General features: G+C 37.3%; 1 long non-coding RNA gene across 1 annotated transcript in view; it reads right to left on the reverse strand.

The window, feature by feature from the left end:
- Window positions 1-27,460, reverse strand: part of LOC109458701 (uncharacterized) — a 256,457-nt gene that overhangs the window by 92,719 nt on the left and 136,278 nt on the right. The window contains exon 3 of the long non-coding RNA XR_012497479.2: window positions 486-568. This is a non-coding gene — a long non-coding RNA (uncharacterized LOC109458701). The remainder of the gene's footprint in view (window positions 1-485; window positions 569-27,460) is intronic.

Raw genomic sequence — 27,460 nt, forward strand, 5'->3', positions numbered from 1 at the left:
CCATTATGCAAAGGTGCTGATAATTTATAGCATTCTCCTGATAAAGACCAGTTGGCTCCATTAGCTTTTTAACATCATAGGGGTCTCTGAGAAGAGTAAATGCCCTAGCATTTTAAATTCAGAACCTTTTTTTTTTTTTTGAATGTCTATTCTCTGCTAGCTACTACAGATGCAGATGTGAATCAGATTTGGTCCGTGCTTTCCAGAAGCATACTGTGTGATGATAATAATAATTTGATTAAGGCTATCAACAATATTATCAGTTGTTGAATTCTTACCACAGCCTGGCCCTGTGCTGAGCCTTTCATGCACATTCTCATATCGAAACTTATGATCAACAATTTTACAGAGAAACAAAATTAGGCTCAGAGAGGTTAAATCAATTTCCCAACGTGTTTTAAAATGTAGATTGCATTCTTATTCGGGTATGGTGAAGCCATCAGATCAGGGCATGACTTTAATTGAAAAGATAATTTGTTACTCACGGTTCTCAAGAGGAGGAGGCACACCACGCCACACCAGGCCACGCCGGGTCACACAGGAGGCCCAGGGTTCCTCCAGGGTTCATCTGGATGCCGAGGGTAAAGGAAAAAAAACGTGGGCAAGAGTCTTTATTGTGGCTTCCCCGGGGAAGGAACAGGTGAAGCAGGGTAAGAAGGTTTAGGATTGGCTAGTTTTAACAATTTCAGCTGGCTCTATAGTGTAGGGACTGCCCCCTAGTTATCTGCTCCTGGCCCTGACTTATCAGGGAAGAGGTATAGTGGCCTGGTGTATAAGAGTCCCATAAAGGAGGTCATTGGGGCTATGAGTTCTGGATTGGTTGGTTTGCAGATTAAAGGTGTACTCCAATCTGAGTCCTTTATTATCTCTAGGAATTGGCTAAATTTAGGAAAGGCAGTCTCTCCAGAGTCAGCAAGGTCTCAGATGTCAAAACATCAGAAACACATGGTTAATACCCTAAGTAATAAATATAGAAACAGAATTTGCACCTAGGTTGGGCTACAGAGCAGTCACTCCCTTAATGACTCTGCTATACTTCATTGGAGGAATGCCTTAATATCTTTTGCATTCTTTGTCCTGTTTACTCCACTTAGCAGTAATATAGAAAATGTAAGGGTGATGGTATATTTTGCAAGATTTAACAATCTAGTTTACTTTTATTTTTTCTTCTTTGTTTCCTTCCCTTCCTCCTTGATTTAAGTGCTCTGTTTCCCAAGGTTGCATACATACCTCATTAATCTAGTTAATCACTAGAAGGTGGACTTAAAAGACACTGTTTCAGCCCTTAGGCCTCTGAACACTGATAACCAGGCTGCAACTCCCTTGCAATTTTTCCACCAGATACCGTGTTTTCCCGAAAATAAGATCTAGTCGGACAATCAGCTCTAATGCATCTTTTGGAGCAAAAATTAATATAAGACCCAGTCTTATTTTATTATAAGACCGGGTCTATAATATAATATAATATAATATAATATAATATAATATAATATAATGTAATATAGTATAGTATAGTATAGTATAGTATAGTATAGTATAGTATAGTATAGTATAGTATAGTATAATATAATATAATACCGGGTCTTATATTAATTTTTGCTCCAAAAGATGCATTAGAGCTGATTGTCCAGCCAGGTCTTATTTTTGGGGAAACATGGTATTCATGAATCATCCCTATGACCTGTCTGAGATACCAGTTTCTTGGAACCAACTGGACCCTTGAATGCGTGTTTCTGGACATCAGTTCCTAGGAATCGCCTAACTCCCCATTTCCCCTGTTCTGCCACTTCTTAACATGCCTATAAAATCTGGCTATTCTAGGAAAGGGAAAGATAGCCATTTGAGAAAAAAGCCTGCCAGATTCTTGGAATGCCAGCATTTTAAATAAACTTCCTTTTCTTTCCACCAACCCTTGTCTCTCTGACTTTGGCTTTCATACAGGAACAAGCTGAACCTGGGTTTTTTGGTAACAAAAGAAGGCTAGTTTCCTGTTCATCTCTATGAACAGAAGCAGGATTTGGTTCTTTGGAGTGAAATCTTGCCTTTAACAACTCGGTTTGTTTTTTTTTGTTTTTTTTTTAAACCTTAGGTAATTTACAAACCTCACTAAGCTTTAGTTTTCTTACATGCAAAGAGGGAATAATAATGCTTACCCTGAAGAGTTGTTTTAAGGATTAGAACATGTATTAGCATTGTCTGTCTAAGAATTACTCAGGAAAATTCCCTCTGTGGAATTCTTGTTGGCAGAGAAATATTAACACACACTTAATAATTACTTTTTAATGAGTATAATGATAGTGATGTTTAGACAAAAAGTGTTGCTATGGACTAAATGTTTGAGTCCCCTAAAAACTAATATGTTGAGGCCCTAATACCCTGTTTGAAAGTATTTGGAGGTGAAGCCTTTAGGAGGTAATTAGGGTTAAATTAGGTCATGAGAGTGAGGCCTTTATAATGGGAGTGATGCCTTTATAAAAGCAGACATGCGATTCCTGCCCCCACCCCTCTAGGTGTTAATGAGAAGACAGCAGCCGTATGCAAACCAGGAAGAGGGCCTCACCAGACCCAACCATGGTATTCTGTTAGGGCAACCTCAACTGATTGAGACTAGTGCTCAGATGCTTCTAGGTAGAGATTCCTCTTCACTAGATTATATAGAATTACAAAAGCATAGCAATCTGGACAAGGTTGTAGAAAGTATCTACAACTTAGTAAGTAAGCAGTCTTAAAGATGTTAAATGGCTTTTTCCCACCCAAACCCCCCTACTTTAGCAGCAGCTAATATTATAACAGCTGCTGGGTCCCTGGAATCAATTCCTAGTACAGACTCTTCCCTTTGTCTATGGTCCATGCTGCCAAAGTTGGCTTTGTATACACATAAAATGGCATCAACATATGAAAGTATGATTTGAGGCATGAAAAATATATATCTTCCTTATGCAAATTTCTGAACTCATCACTTGGGACTGGGGATTCCAAATATTAGACTCAGTCCTCTGGGGTAAAGGATGTCTCCTTATTGTTCTTGTTAAAATCCTCAGAGCTAATTTGAGCAGTAGCACTATGCAAAAAACTAATCACAGAGTTAAACGGGGTATGAGTTCTTAGTCAGGTGGCTGTGGTTTGATTGTTTTTCATGCTAAGAACCCCCCAACCCCACAGCCATCAGTAATAGATTACCTGACCAATCCATCAGGATTGGCAGCTTAAATAGCTGAGTAAATTGTGATAATATTTACAGATTGAGAGCTGTGGTACATCAAGAAAAACAAATACCAACCTTTATACAGGGTTTGCCACCAAAATATAGGTTTGGATAGTTCCTTAACTATATCCTGCAGAATAATAGTTTATTTAAATTGACTGGTTGCTAGATCATCATGGTTTTGAAAGATGGATTTACTTTCTGTTGGGACTGATGAGATGCAGATATAAGCCTGGAGCTGCTGGCAGCCACTTTGATAATACACTTTGAGAGACGGTTGGAGAATTTAGCCAGAGGACACTGCATAGACCTCAGAGTTGGAGAGCAGTACTGTGTCGTGATGATGGATTTACTTTCTGTTGGGACTGATGAGATGCAGATATAAGCATTTGCATTCACCTGTGCCTGCCTGCAGCTAGCCTCCCCTTACATTTGTGGTCAGATGAGCCTGTTTTGTAAACCCCTTTTTGGCCTAAACCATTTTGAGTTGGATTTCTGTCTCCTGTAACCAGAAGAACTCTGAAAAATAAAGATCATCATCAATTTTTGTGAGTATAAAATGCAAAATGATGTAAAGAGCTAAGTAGAGGGTCTGTCACATATAAGATGTTTAACAAATATCAGCCCTCCCCTCCCACACACACTCTCTTTTCTAACACAAATAGTGATAGAGGTATAATAGATGGAATCATTCAAATTGATCTCCCAAATCAAAAGTATCTTGAAAAATAATATTTTAATAGCTATGGGGTCAGACACATGCTTTCTTTATAAAATAGAGCATTTTTTCCTACTTCCTGTAAGCACAAAATATAGCAGCACCTCTCCAAATGCATGAAAAAGCAAATGCAAATGAAAAAGCTCTTATTGATAAGTAAGGCTCCTAATGCTGAAACGAGAAACCTTAATCTTCCTGAACCATGCAACATTGCTGGTGACTAGGTGACCTGAGATATTTGCCTTCCTAAAAGTTTATAGGGAAGCTGATTATTTGTAAGCTTATGCTAACCTAGAAAGCATTGGGGAAGCAAGCTGATCTTTAATTCTGCATATTGAGATAAAAACATATCTCTGTTTGAATCTATGTTCTCCCTTTCCAAGTACTAACCAGGATTGACCTTGCTTAGCTTCTGAGATGAGATGCATTCAGGGTGGCATGGCCATAGATGAGAGAGAGGGAGAGAGAGAGGGAGACAAAGCAGGTCGCTGTGAGAATTAGAGACATGTGATGTGTACCTAGCAAAATTTCTAGAATAAGGTAGGTGGTCACAAAATGATGAGCTCCAGAAATAGTTGAATTACAGCTATATTGAGCTTTTATAGGTGACTTTCTGAGATGTTTGCCAGACCCATAAACTGGCAATATTTCTTCAGTTGACTTCAAATCCCTCTAAATTAGAACATTCTATCATAGAGTTTCTTCCAGCTACACTTCAAATAATTGTTGGTCAGTAATCTCAGGCAGGAAAATTTGTAATACTCTTACTAATTCCAAAACACTTTCCCCAATCCCAACCATTGTCCCCAATTTTATTGTGGTTTCCTCCATTTATTTCAGTCATTATGTAGCTTCTAATATGATATTTCCTTTTGTGTCTTTGATCTCTTTCTATCCCTTGCATACATGTAATCAGACACTTATAAGTCTAAACGGTTTACTAGAACAAAAGAGATGGTAAGAAGAGAGGTTATATCAGGCAGACACACTGTAATACTCAGTTCAAGATAGTATGGCAGATTATTTATTGGTGAAGAGCCTAGGGCACAATTTGCAACTAGGGCTGGAACTAAGGTGAGGCCAGTGAAACTCCTAGGGTGCAAGTTTGAAAAGGCAGAGTTTCGCGCAAGGGCAGTGTCAGCTCCTAAATTTTGCTTCTAAGAGACTCATTCACTTCACGCTAGTCCTGGCCCTGAACTGCAACACTATGTCATGTTGACTATGAATGTATAAAAGCATCCAAAGCTTGCAGAAATCAGTCAGCTTTAACTTGTAGTGAACTGTATTACAAGTTAATGCGAAAATTTACACCACATGATTACACTATATTTCAGTCACAAATGGCTTTATAATTAATCAGCGCCATGTAGAACATGCCTTTATTGCCTTTGGTTCCAGGAATCTTTTTCGATATAATAGGAAGAAAACCATGGGTATGCTGAAGGAGTGGTTTTCAGAGAAGCATAAACATAAATAGTATTCTAACTTCTTTTAGTTGTCACGTATAGTCTCAATTTTATTTCTGAGATATTCAAAACATGAGATACGTAGTTTTCTCTCCTATGTGAATTAATTTTAATAAATTGGCACAGTTCACAAGCCCAACTTTGTGAATGCATTTGAAAAGAGAAAGAAAAGTGAGAGCATATTTTAAGGCAGTTCTGATAATTTCCTAGCCCAGAGAGTAAAAAAAAAACACTTGTCCACAACAAACTTTAAAACCACAAAGTTGATGAGAAGCACTTCAAGTTTCCAAGCCTAGGACTAATTAGCCAAACTTTACCAAGAGTAAGACTCTGTTATTTGGTGAGGATTCAAAAAACAAACGTATACTGACTTAATTTCACAGAGCACTCATGTAAGTCCCCACTGTTGCTACACTCAAGCAGCTTCCGCCCCTGTGCTCAACGTGTACTCTCCCTATAAGACTCCTCCAAGCTAATCTTTGTGTCAAGTTTTAAGAAATCCGGGTATTGTACATTTTCAGTAGCTCACACATGTGTCTGCAGACTGGCAGCTGTCACATACTTACCTTTAGGTGGGGTGTGAGGGTCAGGTTTGGACATCAGGCAGTGTAAGCTTTGCAAAAGACTTCACTGGTGTTTTCTGTCACTTCATGTTTTTGTCTGCCCTTTCCCTTTCTTCTGTACTGTATGTTTGTTCCTTTTTTTTTTTCTTTTGGAAGAAAGTTCATGGGCTGCTGGGGAAAATTCTGAGTGATCTATGACTAGAAGGGACAAGGCAGGTTTTTGATGAAGTCTCGAGTTGTAGCTAGACCTTTTCCACTTGTCACGTGGCACCAAATTTATAGACCTGCTAACTGCTAGAGAAGACAGAAAGATGGTCTCAAGGTCAGATGGAGTGATTTACTTGAAATGATATTAACCCTCCTTCTTGCTGATTATTAGAACAAAAGAGCAGAGACAGTGGTGAGAAAAACCAAAGCTCTCTGCTCCAACCAGAACAGGTTAAGTGTTCTTTTAAGGGAAACTCTTCAATTTGCCAACTTTTAAAAGTGTTCCCTTTCCCCACCCTACTCCCCCCCCCCCCAAATGGTGGGTCTGATCCTTTTGTTTTAGAGAATGCCCACAAGAATTTCCAGGACTTTAAAGTAATTCGTGTCCCATTACCTATCACATCTTGGAGGCTACCTAGTATAAGAGAAAATCATTAGACTTGGGTCATAAATTTTATATCCCAGTTTTGACACTGTAAGTAACTCTTTAAGGGTATTGGACAAGTTATTTTCCTTTTTCAAGTCTCAGTTGCTTCATCCTTAAATCTGGGATTTCAAATTAATCCCTGTTCTAATTCAAAGAGTCCATGAATCCATGTTAGTCTATATTCAATGCTATGGTTATTCAAAAGTATAAGTGACAGTCATGACTGAAGGAACCTACAGTCTAGTTGGAGATATAAGGCTATGCATGTAAAGTAAAAGCAGCATTATAGAACAGACTGTATTTTAGTGATGAATTAAGTGGAACAGATCATGGATGTCAAAATATTTCAGAAGAGGGAGAGATCAGGCTGAATTCAAAGGATAAAGAAAATCTTCTAGAGAGGGTTAGACTTGGGTTTAATGTAGGTCGATCCATCATGTAGATGAGTTAAAGGGAAGAGGTAATGGGTGATAATAATTCAATCAATGAGAACTACATGACCAGGAGCTCAGATGTGGGAGTGAATATAGTAAAATCAAGTAAGAAAATGGCTCAACAAATCATCAGTTTTAAATGGCAGGAATTGGTTCATTTCTAACTTGCAAAACCCTATTTTCATCTTTCTCACTGGTTTGGATAAGAATCGAAACTCAAGACCTAGAGTATAATCAACTGAGCTATCCATATCCATGTGTGTTATGTACTTCTTAGGAGAGCTTTCCTATGTTATAGCCCATCCTACCTAGTTTTATCTCTGATCATCTTTATTTCTTTTCTACTTAGCTTCCTCAGAAACTATTCTACGAATGAAAGTTTCATTGTTAGAGCTAAAAAGTTTATTCCATTCTCTTTGAGACTTCCCAAAGCTTCCATTATAAGAAAAGTTATAGAAAAATCTGAAGAACAGACAATCTTTTCATTTTGTATCACAGAACACAGTCATTGCGTCTTGACCTACTACCTGTCCAACAATACTTGATCGTCAACCATCTTCCTGCATGTTGAAGTTCCCTAGGTTATGTCCGCTGGTTCCCTGTCTCTCAGGATCTAACAGAATCTCAGAACTTCTGTTTCTATTACTGTGTTTCCCCGAAAATAAGGCCCGGTATTATATATAGTATAGTATAGTATAGTATAGTATAGTATAGTATAGTATAGTATAGTATATTACATTATAGTATAGTATAGTATAGTATATTACATTATAGTATAGTATAGTATAGTATAGTATAGTATAGTATAGTATAGTATAGTATAGTATATTACAAACCCGGTCTTATATTATATCATATAAGACTCGGTCTTATAGTAATATAAGGCCGGGTCTTATATTAATTTTTGCTCCAAAAGACAAATTAGAGCTGACTGTCCAGCTAAGTCTTATTTTCGGGGAAACACGGTAGTATTTGGAAGAACTAATTACTTAATTACTGATGATATACTTCAGTTGTGAATATATACCTTACCTCCCAAGCAGAGATCCATGGAGTAACTACTAACTCATTCATTTTCATGAGGTACCCACATGGCAAGATATGGATTGCTTTCTTCCTCTTTCCACCCAATTATTTAGACTCTCAAAATTGTTATATCTGTCTAATGAAGAAGAAAAAAATTTATTGAAGACGTTTGAGGTCAGACCATAGAATCTTGTATTAAAAATAGATGAGTGAAAGGAAAGAGCCGTATCTCATATTTGGGTATCAGAGAGGTCATGGAATGTATCCAGGTTTCCTCCAAAATATGTAAAAATGGATCTAAGGCTCTTCTTTGAACTAAGACTAAGGGAGGTGAAAACTTTCCAAACTCTGTCTCATTTAATTCTGAGAAAGCACCTCCTGAAAGATGTGGCCCTGCCTGTTTCATATACCATCTGGTGTTCATTAATTACTGAGAGCATTAATGATGACTTGAAAGCCATTTTGCAAAACAATCAAGTGGAAGTTTTTCCTCAGAATATTTAATGCATTAGACATTCGTTTTATTGCACCAGTTTCAAATAGGTGGGTCTATTAGGCTTTTTGCTATTCGTCTCACATGACTGATTCTTACTCTTACAACTTTCACAGCTTCATGCTAAGTGACTAAAAATGTGCTTAATTAAATATGTGCTTGGTAATAAGAGAGTTTTTCACAAGCAAGTACAGATGGAGCAAATGTAATTGAATGAAGGAACACAGCAATCCAGTAAGCTTTTATGTAATTGTGGAATTGCATAAGCAAGATATTAGATGAGGCTCTTAGCAGAAGTCTAATAATGGAAGTTTTATTTGTCTCCCTAAAATTTAATTCTCCTTAACTCTTCAGATTCATAGTCAATTCAAAGAGGGATGGACAAACATGTATACCTAGGGAGCTCATGTGTCCTGGTTTGTCTGGGACAGTCTTAGCAAATGCTACTGGTTTCCACCAATAACATCTTGGCATCACATTCAAGTTCATGTCTAAGGTGTCCCAGTGCAAGCACCTGGGACTTCCTCTGTAAGGACTTGGCTCAAAGGAGGCAGGCCAGAAGTGTATAGTTATTTATGCCTCTGGGAGTGGGCCTCAGATAATAAAAGATGAAAGCTTAAGAGAAAACAGCCTAGTTTTCTTTCTCCTTGATGGATAACTCTGAGGTATGTTCTAGGTTGATTTTCAGAGTTTAGATGTGTATCTATTGCTGGCTTCTCTCCTGTCCTTATCTTAAGTCTTCACTCTCCCACTGCTGCTTCCTGGGATAACTATCCAAATAAATGGTTTATTTTCAGTTTCTTGTCTCCCAGTCTGCATCTGGGGAAAGATACCCTAAATACGCTTGCTGTCCTTGAGTCCTTTTGAAAAAAGCCTCCTTTGCCTCACAAAAAATTTCTGATCTTCACTATACTACGTATTAGACAGTTATTCTAGTCATTTGCTATAAGGATACATTGTTGTTGGACTCATCTAAATTGTAGAAAATCTTGCTTTCTTTATTTTAAGATTTAGTTTCAAGCCAGTAGTTCTAAATAGTCTTTTATTTACTTTTATTACAATCTTCCAGGAGACAGATAATTGGAATATTCTAGTTCCTCTGGATACCTCCAGGGAGATAAATTCATTCCTTTTGTGTTTTTACAACATTCTATTCAGACATCTCTTATAGCACTTAATATATTAAATTACAATGGAAATTTACATATCTGTTTCTTCCACTTGATTATAAGTTCCTTCAGATCTAAGGACATTGTTATACTGATCTTTCAATTTTCAGAATATGATAGTACCTGGGATACTTAAGTGATATTCATTTAGGGAGTGAATGAAGGAGTGAACTTTATGCATACATTATTGAGTCTATTTGAAAACATGTCCTTTTGAAAAATCAGGTCTGGATTTCTGGATTAGAAGAAGTATATTATTAGACAATGGAAGCACATGATTCTGCCATAAACCCAGTTACTTTTTCAGGAAAGAAGTTGCATAAATAACTGTAGCTCATGTATTGAACAATAGCAAACTTTTTCTTGTAGTCTTAACACAGTTGATCATGGATGAACACTTGAAGGAAAGACAGCTTCTAAATAATTTGGGGCAAAATTCCACCTAGTAGTCTTGTTCTTTCATGTAGTGGCCAAAGAGTTTATCAGTTTCACTTCTGTGAAAATGAATTTTTAGGTACAATAGAAGGCAATACATATGCCTGCCTTGTGACACCTGAAGAATCCTGAGACATTTCTATAGTTTTCATAAGACCTGCCACACTGGAAGCCCCAAAAATTGTCTGGACAAAACATCAAAGTTCTTTGCCATCCTACATTTTTTAGTATCTTTGAAAGCTATCTCAACACATGCAACCTGTTTATACCTCCTGCTTGTAACCGTAAAGAACCAAATAAATGCAGATATAGGAGTGGATAAATGGATCGGGTCCAAAGTGGGAGATTATTGTGTAAAAGCAAGTGAGGAATATGGGCAGGAAGATCATGCTCTAAAATATGTTCTCTCAACCTTCTTGGCTTTCTCATTTGACCTCTGACTGATGTGACTCTCCGATTTTAGCATGTGTCATTTTGTATCTGTAGCTTTCTTGGTGCACTTGCTTTTTGGAATAACGACTGCTATTCCCAATCTGCTTTTGGAATGTGTTATGGACCCCAGGTTGCAGAGTACCTCTCATACTTAAGACAAGATAACAGAGACAAGGCAGCAACCATGCAAAAGAATATCTAGGAGCAGGTGACCAGACTATAGCCCTCTCCTGGGACGTGCAGAGAGCGACAATCCCCCAGGACCACTGGGGGCTTATTGACATTTGAGATACAACTACCTGTTATAACAACATAGTAGAAGTTCTCCTATTTTAAAACTCAGATTTCTCAGATGTGAAATGACCCAGAAGTTATCTAGTCACATTCTGTCATGGTAAAGGGAAAAAATAACAATCAAAAGCTAAAAGTCAACAAACAAAACTTGGAAAAAGTCAACACCCTAATTATGTATAGCATTCTAAAAGTTTTCAAATAGTTTGTCTCTGTTATGTCATTATATGCTTGATACAGTAAATCTGTTGGGTGGAAAGGAGAAAAAAAAGCTGAGAAACAGGGAGTGTAAGCTGTTCAGCTAGTTATTGGCTAAGTCAGTACATGAGCTTTTTGCTGTCTCAGTATTGTTCCAGCACATCAGCAGACCTATCCATTTTTGGTCTCCCCCACTCCCTTTAGAGAACCATCCTGTTTTAATCTACTTTCCTCAGGAATGGGTAGATGTTCCTAGTCTGGCCAATTGTTATATCCTTTTGAGATGGGGTGGGGGCCGGGCCTCTAAGAAACATCACTAACCAACTGCCCACTTAAGACAAAGGATCAATAAATCAAGATGAGACAAGGAAACCAGCCAGAACAGGCCAAAACCAAGATGGTGACAAGATTTACCTCCAAGTAACCTCCAGTCACGTTATACAGTCATTGTAATACATGTCATGTTAAATGATCCACCCACTAGCGCCATGACCCCTCGGAGAAGACCAAAGAAAGACAAAAAAGGGGTGTATCCCAAATACCTAGAAAAGCCCACCCCTTCCAAAAACTAATAAGGATATTCCTCCCCCTTATTCCCATATTAAAAAGCTTAACAAATAAAAACCACAGCCAAGGAGGATGGCGGATGTCCATAAGGACAGCCTCTGCTCTGCCTATGGAGTAGATCTTTATTCAATGAACTACTTTTGCTTTGTTTCCTGGCTCACTCTTGAATTCTTTCCTGCAAAAAGTCAAGGACTTTCTCTCTTACAATACCTTCTCACTGAATAAGTGACTGGTCTAAGAGGTAGACATTCATTTTGTTGTTGATATTTAGCTTTTGATGTTTAAAAAAAAATTTTTTTGATATACAGATACTGAGAAAATGAAGTCATTTTTCCCACTGGGGTTAATAAACTTGTGGTAAGAATCTGTAACTTTTGGAGTGTCTTTTATTCATTTAGAGAAAATTTATCTTCAAAGTGAGGATTAAAAAAAAAAAAAAAGCAGTAATGGGATTTGAGTCCTGGTGTTAGTCTATGACATGAGACCTTGGTTCTTATAGCCCTCCCCCAAGTCCAGGTATCCTTTTTGGCTTACTAAGCCAAGGAGTTCTCCCGATTTTATTAGTTTGCATTGTATTATTCTTTTTTGTGTCATTTGACCTATTATAAAGATAAATAAGATAAACTGGTAAATCATGTTCCAATCAGAGTATAAAAATGACTTAACCACACATGGAATTAAAACAGGATGAGAAGAGTGACTTTAGCGAGGAGACAAAGAAGGCAGAATCGCTAGAGTGTATTTGAGGTTGTATGTCAAACACAGGACCCTGAAGGACATGCAGGAGAAGGGAGTAGAAGAAGGTAAAGCTGGATGGAACATGAGGAATGTGTGTCAGCATCAAAGACTTGAGGATCCGTATTGTAGGTCAGAAAACAGTATTTTAATGCATGCAACTTGGTCAACTCAGCCAAGTCACCCAACTATTCAACTAATATCTTGTAGATGGTCCTAGTCCACAAGTACCTAGTACCTAAGGTCTCTGCCTCTTGAGCCTATACTTCTGAGTGTTGCTTTCCATCAGTTCTCCTCAGTGCAACTTTGGTTTACTAAGTAAAACGCTTGTCTTTGGACAGGGATAACAACCAGTCTGACTTAATACTATAATCATCTGTAAAAATCCAGAACCGCAGAAGCCTGCTTTCTCAAACACTTGGCTTACTTAAGTCCAATTTAATGGTCTAAGAAATAAAAGACACTAGGCAAAATGGGGATTATTCTATTTTGCGCTTATTTAGTCATTCATAAAAATCTTCCGTTTGTTAGAAGATCATTTCCTCTGAAATAGAGCCATTGGTTTAAGGAGGGATTGAATGAAAGAAAGTCAAGTACCTTGGTCGGAAGACTGCTCCTGTCACAAGACATTGTGACATTTTTTTAAAGGCACAATTTAAAAACCTGTTAATTCTGAAGTTAGTTTTGTAAGTAGAGTCTTCATATTTACAACCACCAGTTAGTGGGTGGTTGAGCCAGAAAGCTCTGTAGTTAGAATCTGACCTTGCTAATTTAGCGAACACCAATTTAATCCTGTAGGCATTTATTTTATTTTATTTTTCGCTAGTTACTGTGCTCACTCTTAGAGATACAATGGTGTACAAGTGTGTTACAGTCCCTAATGTCATAGAGCCACTAGTCTCATGGGAAGAAAGACAGTTAAGACAAATAATGGCATTATGAGGAGAGGGTTATGTTCCATGCTAAGGGAAGTTACGGCAGGAGGCTGGACTAATGCAGGGGCCTAAGGGCCTTCCTTTCAAAATCAGTGTTTAAGCCAAGATCATAGGGACAACTAGGATTAGCCAAGAGAAAGTGATTGTATAGAGCATTTTTGACAGAAAGAACAGTATGTGTAAAGTCTAAGGCAAGAGAAAGGGAGGACTGACCCCTGGTAGAAATACAATATGTCCATTACGATTTGTACATAATGGTGAGGTGAGAGGAGATTGAGGACAGATGGCGCTAACATAGTAAGTAGCATAAGTAGTTACTAAAAATATACTGAATCAGTTAATTTTGCTAGGATCAGATTGGTGTTCTCTTAATTAAGAGAGTCAAATTCCAACACCAAGGTTGTCTTGCTCAGCTGCCCATTAATTAGTCACCAGGAGTCAGATTGTGGAGAGTCTCATAAATTATTTTAAGGAATTTAAATTTGGTGTTTGAAGTGTCTTTAAGACAGCTATCTGCCTATACATCCATCTATCCATAGCTCTGTTTATTTAACATATATTTATGAAGTGTTTATTTTGTGGCAGGCACTATAACAGGAATTTGATTTATATTAGAGAATAAACTAGACATGGCTCCTGTCTTTGTGAAATTTAAACAGAAGGTAGAGGAATGGACAACAAACAAGTAAAGAAACAAATATGTGATACAGCTTATTATCAGTACAGTGAAGGAAACAAGCTTTACTTTACCTAGATAAGCTTTACACACCTAGATAAGTTCATATAAGAGATTTCTCTGAGGAAGTGTAATTTAAGCTGATAAATAAAGGAAAAGAAGAAGTCAGCCATGTGAAAAATGGCATGAAGAAGATACCAGGCGAAGCATGTATAAAGGCTAGAGGAGAGCAATATCTTGAGACATGAGAAAATGAAAGCTAGCCACCATGGTTGGGGTATAAAAAGAAGGGGAGAGCGAGCCAAGGTCAAGGTGAAGGTTTACCATACATGGCTTTGTAGGCAAAGTAAGGAGTTTAGATTTCATCTGAACAGCTATGAGAAGACATTGAAAGTTTGAACAGACAGTAACATGTCCTGCTATTATATCATTATGCTTTATCTTTCTAAGGGTTATTCTAATTGTTGTATGGAGAATAGATTTGCATTAGTCAGCTTAGGCTAGCCTAATAAGACACCACAGACTGGGACACCTGTTTTCTCACAGTTCTGGCAGCTGAAAGTCCAAGATCTGGGTGTCAGCAGGACTGGGTTCTGGTGAGTCCTCTCTTCCTGGCCTGTGGATGGCCATCTCCTCATTATGTCCTCACCTGACATTTCCTTGTGAATGTGCAGAGAGAGAGGGGGGCAGGGATGGGGGAGGAGGAGAGAAATCTGTCTCTTACAAGGACACTAGTCTTATTGGATTAGAGCCCCTTGCGACTTAATTTATCCTTAATTATTTCCATAAAGGCCCATCTCCAAATACAGTCATATTGGATATTAAGACTCCAACATAAATTTTAGGAGGAAACAATTCAATCCACAGCAAGATTATAGATCAACAACAGAAGTGGAAATACACAGTATGCTAGGATCATGATTGTGTGCTGGAGCAAATAATGTTAGTGTCAAGAAATATTTAGAGATAGAAACATTAGAACTCGTGGATGGTTTGGATGTGGGAGGTGGTGTAACTACTGATATGTGAAAGTCTTGGAGACGAAGGATTTGGAGGAGGGAAGCAAGAATTCTGTGTTGGAATTGTTATATTTGAGAAATCTGTGAGCCACCAAAGTGGAGCTGTTTGTTGACAATTGGATATAAGACTGTGGAACTCAGAAGAGAGACTTAGAGAGAACATACAAATTTGGGAATCACTGGAATAAAAACTGTCACTGGTGATGCTGTAATAAATGAAGTATTACCAAGAAAAAAATGCCCACTGTCCATTAACACTTAGTGGACATGGAGAGAAAAGGGCATAAAAAAAAAAAAAATTAAGAGACAGAAGGCAGGAAGAAAACCAGGAAAATGTGTTGTCAGGAGTAGAAATAATTGTTTTTTGTTTTTGTTTTTATAATTCTTATGCATTTATTTGAGACAAACTGATGACATACACCGGGCAGCAAGACCTCAAATGCTCCTGGAGAGAGTTTTTAAAAGGAGTGGGTGTCTGTGTTGGAGTCCCCAAAACTATGTCTGGGTTCAATGACTGTCTCGAAGAACTAACAGGATTCAGCATTTAGTTGTACTCATTGCTATGATTTATTACAGCAAAAGGATACAAAGAGGAATCAACAAAGAGAAAAGGCATATGAGTTAAGTTCAGAGGAAACTAGGTACAAGTTTCCAAGTGTCCTCTCCTGGGGAGGTCACACAGGACACACTTAATTCCCCCAGCAAGAATTTGTGACAATATAAGTAAAACACCACCAACCACAGAAGCTCATTAGAGAAACAGTAGCTAGAGCTTTTCCTGGGGGCTGGTCATATAGGCAACCTCTGGCACAAAATTGCAGACTCCCTTAAAGAAGCAGATGTTCAGCACAAACCCTGCTGTTTGCCCAGGCAGGATAGGTACAGGGAGCCACTCTTACTAGTTCTGGGAATGGTAGGAGCCCTCCCGAAATCCAAGTTCCCAGATGCCTCCCAAGGGCCAAACTTGTAAGCAGGCCTTTCTAAGGAAAAGCAGTCAGACCTGCTTGTTCCTCTTTTCTGCATACTGTCAAGGTGTAACATGCTGTTTATGAGGGTTAAAGCTAGAGTTGAAAAACCTGATTAAATTATGCGACAAAGTTATTGGTGACATTGTAAAGTAGGACAAATGCATGGGACAGGGTAACCTATAAGTCTACCATGGGTTGAAACATAAACAAAGGTAAAATAATGGAAGACTATAGAAAACTCCAGAAGACTTGGTTATGAAAGGGAGCACACAGAGTGTAGTAGGTAAAAGTGAAAGTAGGGTAAGTGGAGTTTTGTTTGTTTGTTTTTAAACAGGGAATTCTGGAATACATTGAGAATCTAGTATGTGCAAGTTGGTAGAGAAACAGGGGTACCAAAAAGAAAGAAGATAATCAAGAGAATGTGAGTTCTGAAAAGCCATCAGGGTACTAGAAAGAGTGGCCTGAGGCTGGAGGAGAGACTGCTTTTATCTTGACAGGAAGCAAGACAGGATGTATTTAAGGGCAGAAAGATTTGAGGATTTCATAACAGAAAGTTTGCTTCTTTTAGCATTTGTTTAATCAAAAAAATGGGAGACCGGGTTTTCTGTTGTGAGGGTAAAAGAAAATGGAAGTGAATTGAGTAGAAAAACAGAGTAGAAATGACAGTCTGGTTAAAGTTGGTGACCACACATTTATAATTGCAATGAATGCCTAGTTGGGTGATTTATTCAGAGAAAATTGAGAAAGAAAAGTTTTGTAGTGGGGATAGTCAGAGGCATGTTATAGTCAACTCAGGAAACCATAGGAACATGATGTGGTACTTGGGAAAGGTAACAGATATAGGTGCAAAGCAGCCTTGAAAAGGGCAAGATGGAGGTAAAAGGGCAAGCAGGGAGGTAAATTTCACAAAATTAAATTCAGAGTTTATTCTGACTTAGCTTTCCAAGAAAAAGTGAATGATCTAGAAGTTCAATTCTGTCCAACCAACATTTACTGAGCACTTATGTGCCAGACACATGGTCTGGACAACAGAGATGAGACATAGTGGAAGACTGTTTTGCATATTAAAATATCCAACAGTTTAATTTACCATAGCATAAAAAAGAGTTAATTAAATCAAAAGAAAAAATGATCAAATCATTTCTGTTCTTCCATGGGGAATTTAATGCTTTGTATTATTTGGAACTAGTATGATGTTTTCCTGGAGTTCCCATGTGATTACATACAAAATATTCTGGCCTTATATTATTTATGTTGTATTTTCTAACTTCCCTTATTTCACTATAATAAATCTCACTAATCAGTTATTTGCTTACTCTATAGCCATTCAAGTTTTATTTGTTGGGTTTGTTTTAGAAAGTATAGGGCACATTACAGAAGCAATGCTAGGAATTGCTATTTCCTCTGTTTTAATAAATCCAGGTTTTAATGAGGTGTCTGGCTGATACATAGCACAAAATTTAGAGGATAAATCAAGCCCTCATTTGAAAATGAGAATCTAGACTTTGCTAAAAGCGCCATAATACTTTGTCAGTCTGGACTGACAAGAGAACAAAATGCTATTTTTAACATTCATTTTTATTCTTGAATGTTATTCTTGAATATGTAGGCATATTCTGATAAAAGTATTTCCATTTTGAACTTTGGGGAAGTCTTGATTATAAAAATAAATTGAGAAAGTAATATAGCATTTCATTTTGTTCTCATTCAATCTCAGCAACCCCAAAGAGGGAAATATCCTAAATTCAGACATGCCAAAATTCATACGGAAGAAATAAATATATCTACAATGACACTGTGTTTATCCATTTAGCTGACATCCTAAAAATTAAACTAATGGATTTATCATGTTGCATCTAATATATATGTTCCTAAATATTTTAATGCAGCAACTATATATTTACTATCACTGTATACCAAGAACTATGCTAACATCTATGGAAGATACAAATAAACCATAGTCTTTGCCTCCTGTAATAGTTCTACTGAGGAAAAATGAAATGCATGACAGTTTTTATGAGTGGAAGACAACCTGAATAGGACCCTGAATAAGAGGCATAGGAAGCGAGTAATTACTTTGGTCTGTAAGATCTAGTTACTATTTTAAGAAGCAGCAGCTCCAGAATAAACTCTTCCATAATTGAGCTATTTCCATCTCTGGGTTACTCCTCATCCATCCCCTCACATGAAACTTCTGGACTAGGTACACACACTGCATAATTTTATCCCCAAACGCCATCTAGTTTGATGCCTCCATGACTTGCACTTGTTATTCCCTCTGCCTAGAAAGCTGTACCCAATTCTGCACTGTATTTTGACCACTAATTCCTAGCCACTCAAGAGCAATAAAAAAATTTTAAAAAAAAAATAAATAAATAAAAAGAAAAAAACATCACTTACTCTGGGACGCCTCTCCGACCCCACCTGGCTGGATTAGGAAACGCTTTATTTTGTATTGTTAAAATAACTTCACTTAACCTCTGTCTTCAAAGTACCACAGTATCCTGAAATTGCCTCTTCCCTGCGAGTCTGTAAGCTCCTCAAAGGCAGCATGTCTTGGATATCCATGTGTATGAATGGGCACCATTACCAGTCCCTAGAATGATGCCTGGCACATAATGGGTTTCACCAAAATTATCACATCGTTGAATGAAAAGGAATATTTGATAAGAAAAATATCCTGGTTAAATGCGACATCAACTTGTTGTTTCAGAAAAATGAACAAAGACATGATGATAGTCAAAAGTAGTATGATTTCCTTTAGGGTCTGTGAGGAGGTATATCTGATTATAATAAAGGGATTAAACTATTGAAAAACTAGGATGAGACATATAAATCGAGAAAAACCTATATACAACATAATTTTGTGACTGTGTATTTACTATGTGCTTACCTCTTCTGAATTCAGTGTCTCATTCACTCCTCCAATAAGTTTGCCATGTAAGTATTATGACAACTGATAGGTACTTTTTTACTTTAAAATTGACTAAATTTTATCATATTTGCTACAGTTCGATCAATATTTATTACACAAGTAATATCACATAATGGTATAACATGAAATGAGTAAAGCCATGATGCAATTGCCATTCCTAGTTACCTCACAAGTAACTACTTTTAACTATTCGTGTTTTTAGATTTCTAGTGGTTAACAGTGTTTTAATAACACGCATAAGACCCCATGGCTTATCAATTTAGAATAGTTTCATTTTTTATTCAGCTATTGAAGACTGAAAATTCAATTCACTTATTCTACCACCCACCAAGTCTTTCCCTTTATTCTAAATTTTGAGAGTTATCTTATTTCAGTTTTTCTACAGATTTCCTTAAAATATAAATAAAATACCTCAGTCAATGTTTTTGTTCCACCAACTTTAAACCTAAGAAAATAGGAGGAAATTCATACCCCCACACTAACCTACTATACTTACCACCCTCTTTCCTCCTGTACTATCATTGCAGTATCAAGATTTATGAAATTTACTTTATAATATATAACCATAATTCAGATACTTCAATAGTTAGAGATTCTAAAAATCTGAATGCCAATAAATAGTATCGATGTTTTGATTTTCCAAATACTACTCCTTTTAGAACCAAGTAGTGTTCTTGAACCCAAAGAAGTATAATTCAAAATCCTGTAGAATATGCTGATGAAAAGAAAACGTTCCCAGCATCATCAAAATAATCATCTTTTTAAAATTTGTCAGTTGTTCAAAGCATGGCACATTTTGCTTTGCTTTATATTTCAAGCAAGACCTTCTTGTAAAGCTCTTGTTTTTCCGATGGTCTCTAATCATATCTCTGTTCTTTTGATTAGAAGATGCCAGGCTTTGTGACATAATTGAAATCTTCCAGTTTTTAAGTCATAATAGTTGATGAATAAGACCACTTTCATCTTTCAGTCATTCTTCTTAATACTCTCTTCCCCTGTACCCCCAAAACAGCCATAACCCTGAGGGGGAACTGGCTCCTGGGATGAAGACACTGTGGAACAGAGCCTCAGCAAACCAATGATAGGCATGTAATAATAACTTAATCATGTGGAGTCATTTGTTACCTCAGCATTATGTAGCCTGTTCTGACTCACAAGCTCGATATGTATGGTTGGAATTTTGTTTTTCATAATGTTGAATTAGTATTCCAGAATCTAGTGCTTTTGATAAAAGGTTTAATACCAGTTTAATTATTGCTTATTTACTATTGAGATAGTTCATCTTATTCTCTCAGAAAAATTTAGGGTCTTCTCTTTATCTTTAGCATTCTGAACTTTCTAAGGATGTGCCTAGGTTTCAACCTTATTGCCTTCATACTTCAATTAAACACTTCTATCTTTCTGTAGTTCCAGTAAATTTTCTTCTCTTCCTATTTCTTAACTAAGTAATTTTCCTCCTTCCTCCTTCTTAATTAACTTTTCAGTATGAATTTAAATCTTCTGGCTTTTAAATCATAATTCTGTATTCTATTAGATATATATTTTTAACTTTGTATCTTTAAATTGTCTCCCATAGTTTTAACTCTCAATTTAATTGAAAAATAAATAAATTGTAGTCTAAATAAACTGTCCAAATCATAAGAGCCTACTGGCTGTAGGTTCTGTGTGATTTATTCACCTTCATTTCTTATCTTTTCATTTTGTCAATTACGTTTTAAGTTCAAGTACTTTCTGTATTCTGTCAATGCTCTTTTTTTTTACTAGTAGTCCTATTATAATGAAGATAAATGTCTTCTCAATTCTCTTTAAAAATAAAAATTGGAATTTAAAAAAGTTATTTCATCCTCACTGAGTTATATCTATTTTTCTCTTGACCTGTGTATTCATTTTGGTATCCCTATGTCAAGCCATCTGTTTCCCTCAAATAGTTGTCTTTATTTATTTTTTTTTTCTATCGTATTTATTAGTAATCAGTGAGGTGAATGACCTTAGATAATTGGATAGTTGATCTAAGCTTCTTCTGGCAATCTCACTATGGTTCTTAAAACAACCAAACCAAAAATAATCAAACCAAAAACATCCTTAAAATTGCAGGGTGGACCACAAAGCTACAGGTCCTAGGTGACTGGGCGGGACAAACAGGCTGTGCCTTGGTGGCGAGTGTGTGGGCCACCTGCTCTTCCCTCTACTGAAAGAGAAGTTCTTTACTCTGAGGCACACTCTTAGTAGGAATCCCAACCTTACATGGACAAAATTGGACAAGACTTTGTCCATGGACAAGATTGTTCAAAATTTTTGGAAAACTATTTTCCACTTTTAGTTAGGGAGGCAAATTCCACTGCTTTCAGATTCTTGGTGAATACAGATGTGCTTGAATCGAAAGTCAGTTGACTTTACTTTTATATGGACAGTTTCAAAATGAATGATTCAGAGTATTATCCCACAACCCTTTCTGCTCTCCCTGCCTAATGATTCTGAGCCTGCAGTCTTTCCAAGTTTCTGTCAGGAAGCAGAGTTCATATTTCTAATAAAGAGCCTTCTTTTGGCTTTTTCCTGTATTTTTGGCTTGTATGTCAATGTGGTCCTGTCCACTTTCCCCAAAAATCTAATTTGCTGAGACATTCTCAGCATTCTTGATGCTGTTAAGGAGTTATTCCATTTTGTGTTCACATACTCTAATTCCAGTGGTAGCTTGGCACACCTGTATCTCACTCTGCCATCTTGATCAGGAAGCAAACACATTATTTTTCAAATAGTGAGTAAAGGTACGAATCTGCTCATTACTGGATTAAAATGCTACATTATACCAACATATTTAGGCAATAATAACATTTGAAGAGAAGGAAAGGAGGCTAACATTTGTTGATCATCTACTGAGTACTAAGAGCTGAGTGAGAGAAATTCTTTACTTTCATGACTTCATTTAATCTGTACAATCATCCTATAAGGTATCACTATCTCCCTTTTCTAAAGGTATATATTGGGGCTCAGGGAATTTAAGTAAATTGTCCGAGTCATAGGACTAATAAATAGCACAACCAACTCTGAATGTGTCTGGCTCCAAATTATCTGCTAGCTCCTTTACAGTGTGCTAAATGGCTTTGAATGGCTTAGACTAGATGCTGTAATATTGTGAATTGTTTGATTTTAATGATTTTTTTAAAAAAAAATAAGAATATAACACAAGAAATAGATCTTATTTATTTGCAATTTAGAAATTCAGAAAAATCTTACATAAGATTTTTAACGTATTTCATTGGTGGCATAAATGGTAAGTTATACTGTGTCCCTCCCTTTCATTGAAATCCAATGAGTGATTCCCTTGCCATAGATTATTCGAGATAGTGACAAAGTATAAATATTAGTGTTCTTCAATGACAGATTAAGGCAAAAACAATAGTTACTCTGCACTGGTGCTCTCAGAGTATGAGAAAGAGACATTACTGGTGAGTTAACCTAATTCAATGCTCCCTCACTGTAGCCTCCTCACTAAACAAAATATTTTAAAAAGAAGACAGCTCACATATCATTCTCTTCATTCAGTCATGAAACAATTTCTTCTTTCCCCAGTGAATTAGGGTATATGTGACACTATTAGTATGTCAGACATTGTGAATTTTATATTGGTGGGTGCTGGCATTCTTTGTTGGTTGGTTTTTTGTTGTTGTTTGTGTGTTTGTTTCTTTAAATTCCTTTAAACATTTTGGAACTTGGTTCTGGGATACAGTTAAAGCACTTGTTTTATCCCTTTGAGAGATTTCCTTTTAAAATTTGTTAGTTGGGGATAAGACAGCCTTTAGAGGAGAGCTAATTTATCCTTCTTCTAAGGTAGTGTCCTTTAAAAAAAAAAAAAAAAAAAAAAAAAAAAAAACACTTTAATTTATTTTAAGTGTATTCTTCCAGGATCCATCAGCTCCAAGTCAAGTAGTTGTTTCAGTCTAGTTGTGGAGGGCACAGCTCACAGTGGCCCATGTGGGCATCAAACCAGCAACCTTGTTGTTAAGAGCACCGCACTCTAACCAACTGAGCTAACTCTCTGCCCCCTAAGGTAGTACCTTTTGAAAACTCTGCTTGATGCACATGTATGAGGAGATACTTCCACTTTGGCTGATGGAAATGGGAACTGTTCCTAGCCCTGTGTGAGCTCCAGGTATTATTCTTCCTACTTCTTTTTGATGGTTCTTTGCTAGGTATTGGCAGTTTGTTCATGTGCACTGATCAGTACTTAGCTAAAGGCTGGAGCAAAACTCTCTGAAGATCTTTGTAACTCTCTCTTTGTGAAGCTGTGTTGTCTGTAGTATTCTTCCCCATGAATTCTAGTTTCCTTGGTCTCCCTGAAATACAAATGTGTTTTCCTCAATTCAGAAAGACTACCAGGCTCCATTTATGGTTCCCCTTCTTACACTGTTGCGTCAAAATTCTTCTCAGTCAGCAGGCTGGGACTCTTGTTTGTTTCACTTCTCTGGAGTATCACTTCTCTAGGGCACACTCAATTGTTCAACGTATGAAAACTATTGCTTTGCATATTTTTGTCTTATTTTTTAATTGTTTAAGACAGGAGGGTGTCTTAATCAGCTTGGGCTGCTATAACAAAAATACTATAGATTCAGTGGCTTAAATAGCAGACATTTATTTCTCACAGTCTGGAGGATGGGAAGTACAAGATCAAGCAGCTAGCAGATTCGGTTCTTGGTGAGGACCCGCTTTCTGACTTGCAGATGGCTGCTGCCTTCTTGCTGTGTCCTTACATGGTAGAGAGAGAAATGGAGAGAACTCTGGCCATTCTTCCTTTTCTTATAAGGACACTAATTGCATCATGGGGGCTCTCAATGTTGTGACCTCATCTAAACCCAATTACCTCCTAAAGGCTCTACCTCCTAATACCATCACATTGAGGGTTAGGGTTTAAACATATGAATTTGGGGGGAGGGGTACACAACCATAGTGTCTCTGTTACTCTTGATTGGAAATGGAATTTTTAGTTACTTTATGTGTACTTGAATCCAGTCAAAAAATTAGCTGTTAGAATATGGATATAGACAGCTTTGCTTTCCACTCATCCCTGTTTTAGGCCAGAATAAATCAATTTAAAAATCACAAATTACAAAAAAGTATATGTTTTAAAAGATATCAAACATCTTGTGGGAGAAAAAGGCAAACACTTGGAGGAGGTAAGGCTTGTATCAAATACCTAGAGTGTTTTGACACTACATCCAGAAGTTTTATACCCTGTTGATACAACCTCATTTTATATAAGATGAAAGGCATTTTATTATGTGGGCTTATTCTCAAGTATTCACTCATTTTTGAAATATATTTGAATATAAAAGATAGGAAAACAGTAAAATAGGTGTGGCCATCCACGTATAGAATATAGCGGATGTGTTGATAAGCAGCCTGGCTAGGAAATAAGGTTCCACTGTCCAGCCAAATTGCTTGAGAGTAATTTAAGGGCCAAACACAATCAAATAAAAATATCAGGGCTATTCACTGTGTGTAGCTAAGAAAGACAACAAACTCATTTCAGAGTACTTGCCAGGCATTCGGACATGGTAGACATATCTCCAAAGAGTCAGAATGGCAGGGAAATGTTGTAATTATAGTTTGCATCCAGTAAATCATTGGCTTGTACAACCTTTAAAATCTGAGAAAAGCTCTGTGTTAGTTTTAAAAGCCCCAAAAGTTTCAATGGGCCATCTTTTTCTTGGTATATGCTATGATACAGAAGTCCTAGTTTACCACACGTTTATTGAATACTTCAAGCAAAATGGTGTGTGCTGGCAATGGGACAAAAAATAATGAGTAATAGTAGTTTTATTTTTTAAGGAGAAGGGGATAAAAAAAAAATGACTCCAAATATTCACAACCCAAGACTCTGTGTGAGAACATCTAGTGGGGAGACCTTACCTGAATTGTTTTCCAAGGGAAGCTTTCCTGGAGAAGGTAGACTTTAAAATAGATGGTGGAAGGTAACCAGGATTTCCCCAAGAGGAGATAGGAGTGGGATGAGAAATTACAAGGGTAGAGGCAGCAAATCACAAGGTAGTGATTTAAAAGGGTATGTTCCTCAGTGTACATAGAAGATTAACTGAAGGGCTAATGGAAGAAAAAACTAGAGAGAAAATTTGGTCAAAGTATTATAAAGAGCTTTGCATGACAGGATAACAGGTCGTTTTGGCAAGGTAGACCACTTCTGAGCTCCCATCTGTAATAGGCCAAGGTAGGGTACAAAGTTCACAATTTCACTTGGTAGGAATTAAGGAACTGGCTTTATTAGGGAAACTTAAACAGACCAAAGAAAAGCAAGGAAAAAGAAGTCATGGGAGCCCTGATTCTCCTATCATTCCACAGACAAGTGCGTTGAGATCAAGGTGCACAGTGCTGAGATGGACAAGTATCCAAGCGATAGTTGACAGTTCACTTTCCTTACTCTCACTTCTTACAGGACAAGTAGTATGGGGAATCAGACCATCAGTGGATGTGTTAGTGTTACCCAAGGGAGGGGGGAAATATATATATCTCCTTCACCATTGTGCCATAGTTTCAGGAGAATGGTACCTCCATGGAGACAGGCTGTAGCATGTTAAGAAATGGCTAAGGAATACCTTTTCCCATCGGGCTATGTAGTAGTGGTTTACAGGATAACCCGGCTCAGCGTTCTTCCTTTTCTGCAGAATCCTAAAAAAAGTTTCTTCCAAGCAACTGGAGTTCAGGAAAGGTTAGCTTACACATGCTGCAGCTTCCATGCACCTGGGGCACCTGGGTTTTGACTAGTGGGCTGAGGTCTTGAAGGTCAGCCCTACCACTTCTCTGGGGTTTAAGTATCTGCCACTTTCTTTTTGGCATATTCTCCCCCAAATAGCAGAGAGACCAAGTAGAAGCACATGTCTGGTAAGGAGAAGAGAGGACACTGAAGAAGAACAAGGGGTCCAGGTCAGTGCTAAACAAGAGGAGGTCCTAACGTCAAGTGCAAGAAACTCTTTCACTGTGAGTTAGGCCTGTGCTGCTTGCTTTGCTATGTGATGGACCACACAAGCTACGTACGTGCTTAGTTAGCCTTACTCTAAATGGCAGAAAGGCACCTGCTGACACCAAGGGAAAAGAAAGAATGTCAACAACACTCCCCAGTCCTGTTTTGACAGAGACTCTCTCCTTGACAAGCACTAGTCAGGTTCTTCTGAGCTCTCTTCTCTCCACTACAGTGTTTCCCTGAAAATAAGACCTAGCCGGACCATCAGCTCTAATGCGTCTTTTGGAGCAAAAATTAATGTAAGACCTGGTCTGATATTATATTCTATAAGACCTGGTATTATATTATATTATATATTATATTATATTATATTATATTATATTATATTATATTATATTATATTATATTATATTATATTATATTAAAGACCAGTCTTATATTAAAATAAGATCGAGTCTTATATTAATTTTTGCTCCAAAAGACACATTAGAGTTGATGGTCCGGCTAGGTCTTATTTTCGGGGAAACACAGTAGGTCTCGACCTGGGCCTACAAAGACTTCAGCAACAATGACAAAAGGCTGGAACAACACTAACATGGTTCTAATCACTTAAGGGGCCACATCCCTAGAATAACTCTAGGTTCCACTTTCTCTGTGATGTTTGACTATAGTCCAATAATATTTCCATGCCGCTGACTGCAGCGTTTGACTTTATCCCAACAGCTCAAACTATAAAAAAACCTTCTCAGTGTTCCAGAAAGGAAGTTTAGGAAAGCAGATGTACACTTTTCTACGTTTTTGTGTTTTTCAAGAAAGAATAACGATAGGAAATTTTTATACTTTAAAGTAATCATTTATTTTAACAAAATGTAGCACCTTAACTGTATTTATTAAAAATATAAATACTGTAATTATTTTTTTGTGGGTTTTTGACACATTTTGGAGAAAAAACTTGAAATCAATTAATGCAGTGAAAAGGTTAAAGTGCCTGCTTGCGAAAACTCACAGCTGCTGAAAACACCAGCAAACAACAAAAGACAGGCCCCTGCCTTACCATGTCTCTGGGAGGGTGGGAGCTAAACTTTAATAAGCACCAGTTAGAAAAACCAGGTGGATTTGACATGGACCAACTTCCTTCTAATTTTTTGCAATTTGTCACCTCCTTGACTCCATTGTGTCCCTGTTCACAGCCACCCATTCCCTCATTCTCCTTTTTAAATACTCAGTAATAAATTGAAGCTGAGTTCAGTTCACCTCTGGACTCTTCTCCCTATTGCAGTAGTTATGACTGATTAAGATCTGTCCTTGTCTGTTCCACTAGTGTCGAATTTATCTTTGGCAGTCTCCATAAGAATACCCTCTCTGGCACTTTTAATCTCACCTGTTCATTAATTCTTTTGAGCAGGGACATTGTAAGCTTTAGTTGAAAAGTTCAGCACTTTTCCATTTTACCACATTAGCAGGAGCAAAAGTGGGAGTGAATTATCCTGGAGGATATCCTGGATAATTAAAAGGGCTCTGGCTCCAACAAGGGAATGACCAGGATTTGAATAACCGTTCTTATCATCTTGGAGCCCCAGAGGCCTAAATT

The sequence above is a fragment of the Rhinolophus sinicus genome, chromosome 17, assembly GCF_057876585.1.
Source record: "Rhinolophus sinicus isolate RSI-liver-muscle chromosome 17, RSI-T2T, whole genome shotgun sequence".
Taxonomy (NCBI): Eukaryota; Metazoa; Chordata; class Mammalia; order Chiroptera; family Rhinolophidae; genus Rhinolophus; species Rhinolophus sinicus.